Raw genomic sequence first — 5313 nt, 5'->3', positions numbered from 1 at the left:
TTATCTTAATGTTGGACACTATATGCCTGCCGTCATCCTGATGGCGTTGGTGGACGATAATGGAAATAATAAGACAAGGGGTTATATTCTAAAATCTAAAATCTCACGAGTCAGGTACATTTAGGGCATGACCAAATGCATTTTTGTTTGCTTAACGGTGGATAATCTGCAAAGTGCAAAGAAAAATATGAGGTTCAAAATGGTTGTATTTAGGGCACTAATTTCGCAAAACATGATCAGGGCATTATCTCCCATTTCCTTCTAAAAGCCTTGTGTTCTTGGAACTCAGCGGATTGCTATAATACATAATTTGCAAAGTATAAGGAAAGAACACTTCCCTGCAGAGGAAACATATATTAGCATGTGCTGATACAGTAGATGTACACAATAATAATCTTTACGATTAAAATATTTATATATATATTTTTTTTTTACATGCCTGTGCACTGCTGAATGTTTGTGTGTGCATTGTGCACCCGTCCATATAGGGCAAATATCACTCTCATAATAATGTGGCCTTAAATAACAGTAAGATACTGCACCATTGACTTAAGACCAGGATTTTGTTGGTCAATTGCATAATCGCTTTGTGCTATCCTCAAGATAGCAATGCACTAACAAGGCACTCGACCACACTTCATTTTAATACCAGCTTGCCCAAGGGCGCTCAGATGGGCTAGAGTACATTTGCTGTTTACACAAGGTGGGTGCTGAATGGAAAAATGACAACTGTGTCTGCCTGAAACTAAAAAAGACACCTGTGCTTCGCGCTGCTTTGTAACGGGTGTAAGATTGTGCCCTAGGACTTTGTTGTTCTATCCCTGACTAAGTGTGTTCTGTTGTAGTCAATAAACCTGAAGCTAAACTATGACTCTATCTATTTAAAAATATCTGTATACAGATACTGATGAGAATCACCTTCAGAAACTCTGATTGATTTATTTCAGTAAGTAATAATAAAATAATTTAATCAATTGTAATATGTCCGGACATGTCTGGTCTTTCTCTTACTTAACCTTTGACCTTCTGACCCCACTCTCTGGTATTTGCTGCTCTGCCTCAGCAGCCTTCACTAACACTTCTGATTCTAAACACATGTCGTCTAATGTCGCTAATGCATTCAGACATAACCAAAGGACTTTTTTGATTAGTAGTGACCTTATTAATTCATGATCAATTTGTTATCTTGCTGTGTGGCTGAACCTGCCAAGCCAACTCAATATTACCTTTACTCAAGAAATAATAAAAGTATGTCAATGCAGTTTGAAATTGTTACTTTAAACCCAGTCCAAACCACATCCTTATCACCTGAGCCTGTCGAACACACTAATCCTTACTGGCACAAACATTATTTCATTCGTAGCTTTTTGATGTCATGTCAATTGGCAAGGAATCGAACTGACTATTCTTTTTTTTTTTTTACTGACATCTTTCTAGTAATATTCTACATGTTTGGTGTTGGTGATGAAAATTTTGCTTGAGTTTTATCATAAATCTATGAAGTGGCCTACATCTTCCCAAGTGAACATTTGGATGTGGTTAAAGGCTTGTCTCTTTTAACACTACATCATATTAAATAAAACATTATGCCTGGAGTATTAGACATCCCCGAGTATGCCAGCGGCTGCGGAATGAAGCTCAGGAATCTCCTGCTCCCATTTCCATTTAACTTGTGTGGTGCTTTGAATGGGAGCACACATTGAAACATGTCAGTGAGCTCTATCATTTTTAAATGGGATTATTATCTAATACTACACAGCACCAACATCTGTCTGCAAAATAGTCCGGCATCAATTTCTCAAGGTGTCATTAGTTTAAGATTGTGAGCTTTACCGACCATGGGAGTACACAGAAGTCAATGCAATGGTCCCTAACTTTGTTTAGGTGATGCTTGTTTCATGAGAAATAACATTGTCTTCACATTGTATCCAAAGGCAAACATCCACTCTGGTTCCAGCATGGTCCCAGATCTCTGAATCCCAGTTTGCACCTTTTCTATTTGTCCAGTGATCGAAACATGTTTGGTGGAGTGCCCACTTTCATCTGTTTTACAGTTGAACAGTCGGAGCTTTGTTGGTGGGATTAAAGCCGTGTCTACATAGATGGCATAGGTTGAGCAGCATACCAGAAGAGCAGCAGCAGCTCCAGTGCTCTGTTTGCCTCTACACAGGAGGCGTTCAGGCACAATATTGAGTTGAAGGTCACACATTTTGGAGGCATTTCCAAGCCCAATAACCCAATCACTGTGGTGGATGCAGGAAATATAGACTTGGATCTTAGAAATACACTTTAAATGTTGTTAAACGGTTTATTTTGTTTGTCTGTTTTGTGTTATTTGTTGTCATTCCCTACATTGTGCTGTAGCCTACAGACACAGTTAATGCAGAAACATTCAGTAACTACAACTGTATTTCCCATGCAGTGCCTGTTTGATGGCGGAGAACACCATTTCTTGTTCTAATCGAAAGACCAGGAGGGTAGACGTTGATGTAGCGATGTGATATACCATTGGGAGTCTGCACAGGGTGTTTTATTTTACAAAATTGTTCAGATGCTCTATGCGTTCTTCTGGTCGAACTTCCCGCCTGAATCATCTGCTCTGTGCATTTTGACACAATCTCTTCCATCAAAATAGACTTAGTGCCTTTCTTTAGCGAGTGGAGCGCCGGACCGCCTCTGCGATGCTGCTGACACGCACTGCAGTGCGTCTCATTGAATATCAAGCATTGGCTTGAATGGCAGCGATCAGCTCTAGTGGGCATGTCAGAGCTGGAACGTGACGCAAACGGTTTCGGTGGAAAATAACCCTAAAGCCGCCTGTACAGGAAGCGGGATATTATTCAAATTGGATGACTGAAAAATACTTTCTGCGTAGACACGCTGTAAGAATAATCATCCTCCAAAACCTAAATAAGATGGATACAAACAGATGACTGAACATCAGGAAGCTGTACAAGTTGTTATGCTGTTAGCTCACTTACAGAAGTAATGGCTCAGCTGACTTGCCCACAGTATCACAAAATTAATGATGTATAACAAAAAGTTATTTCAGTCTGATTGCATTAGATAGCATTGTATCATGGTTTTTCAATGTCATGTTCGACAATGACCGAACTTCTGTTAAATTTCAGCTGTTTGCTCGTTCCTGCTTTTAGCTTGAATGACCCTTGCCATTCCCCTCTGACTTCTCTTTCAACAAAGCAGGACTTCTGCAAACTGGAACCCCAGAGGTGCTTGAGGTCACAGAGTTTTTGGCATATCAGGCACCTGTCAACGCACAAGTTCCAATCGCTTGGAGTAGATTACATGTTGGGCTTTTTAACATTTAGTCAAACGGTAAATTAATTGCCCAAACCTGTCTGCATGTTATATATGTTTGCTTTATTCACAAGGAGCTGACCGACCGCAGAATGGAGCTCTGGGTGATGATTTCAAAATTTTCGATGATCCTGGGAGGAAAGCGCCCATGAAACGTGAATCAAAAATGGTCTTCCAAACCCCCGTCAGTCAAAGAACACATGTAGCTTTGGTATGACGAAGCTATTAACATAAACATTGATAATGACTTCTCAGTGAGGAACAGGGGCCCGCAACATGTTTTCCACAATAGCTACACCATCCAATTATCTACAGATGTTAACTTCACAGAATGCTGGTTCACCACATCTGTTTGTTGGTGGGAGATCTCATTATAACAAGCCTGTTTTAAACCCCAGCATCAAGCACTGCTTGGCACATTTTATTGCAGCGTGTTGAGCATTTACAACAAACATTTGTGGCTGCTGTAAAAAGTTTGTGTGTTAGACTTGATGACTTCCAACAGCCAGTAAAATTCTCCTCATCATGAAGTTGACAGTTTCCATGTCAACTGTTGTTTCACGTTTTTTTTTGCTCAGTCTCAAAGTGCCAAAATTATTTTTTCTGAACACTGCAAGCGTTCTTGTGAAAAATCCAAGCTAAATTCAACGAACACGAGCACCAAATCAAAATTGAAAGAAAGTTTGGCAGTTTTGCTTTGTAAATGACTCAAATAGTTAAGAAATGATTGCAATTACTGCAGTTAAATTTTTTTTAATCAATATAATTCACCCAATAACTTCAGCTGTGAAAAATAAATATCCATTAAACTCCATACTAAACCAAACAATTCTAGTAGAAATACATTATGTTGAAGATTGTTTTAGGCTACTGAACCTTACAAAAGAAAGTTTGGATGATCATTTTAACTTTGATCCTCTTCCAAACAAGCCTCAGTTCCCAAATTTTAACAATTCAGCAAGTAACCATATTGTTGTTATTATTAACAATATCAGTGATGACCAAAAAATAAGACTTGTGTCATGATAAACCATAACTATCCCTTAATTATTTGAAGGGACATGATATTATAATCAAACTATAAGTATCATTTTTGATTCAACAATAAAATATATGGAGGGAGCTTTAATGAGTATCCAGAGACACACAAAGGCAAGTTTCAAACAGTGGAGGATGATCCATGATTCCCTGAGCAGAGTCACCCCTTGAAATGGAAGACAGGGTTGCCTAACCCCTGTGGAGAACATTCAACTCCATGGTATCCTTGAAAATATACCTCTCACCTAAATTACAGAAAGTGCAAAGTAGACATTTCCAAACGTCAAGGACACAGTGGAAGCATGTGCGTGAAACCTCTTTTATTTCATTATATCATCAGGACATGCGATGTCAAGCGGAGGTCCCATGCTGATAATATAATTGGCTCCTTGTATGGCAGAAGCAAAAGCATGACACCATGCTCCCCATGAGAAAGATGAGGAATTTGCAGAAAAACCTTGTTGACATGCGCATGTGCATACATTTGTGACAAGTTACAATGTTAGCAAGAAATTACTTTGTGTCTGCAACAACAAGAAAGCAAGAGTAAACAGTGAAACAAGAGATTGCGGATAGTACTTATCTATTCAAAAGAAACTTGTAATGTCAGAAACTTGTACTGTCAGTGTAATTTAAAGAGACTTCTCAGAGTGCAGGCAGCACAAACAGGACTTTGGAGATGCCATACTGCATTTTACACTCCCATTTTGAGTCACATCTGACGCCTCTTCAGTTTACAGCATAAATCGCTGGTGAGTTGGAGGTTTGTAATGAATTTACATACTCAGTTTGCAAACGGCGCCCTCCATAAGGATCTTGTAGTCATGGCTGCAGTAAAAACATGACCTTTAAAAGCTGCTTTGTTGAGCAATCCATTCTTGCACACAGTGCAGTACCCAGCCTCCGTGTCCCCTGTAGAATTAGGTTGATTGAGCATGGCCTAAATTGGATCAACCA

The sequence above is a fragment of the Brachyistius frenatus genome, unplaced genomic scaffold (assembly GCF_029030835.1).
Source record: "Brachyistius frenatus isolate BFR_SWC_R1_liver_20210118 unplaced genomic scaffold, ASM2903083v1 Contig_12, whole genome shotgun sequence".
Lineage (NCBI taxonomy): Eukaryota > Metazoa > Chordata > Actinopteri > Embiotocidae > Brachyistius > Brachyistius frenatus.
This window is presented reverse-complemented; position numbering follows the sequence as displayed.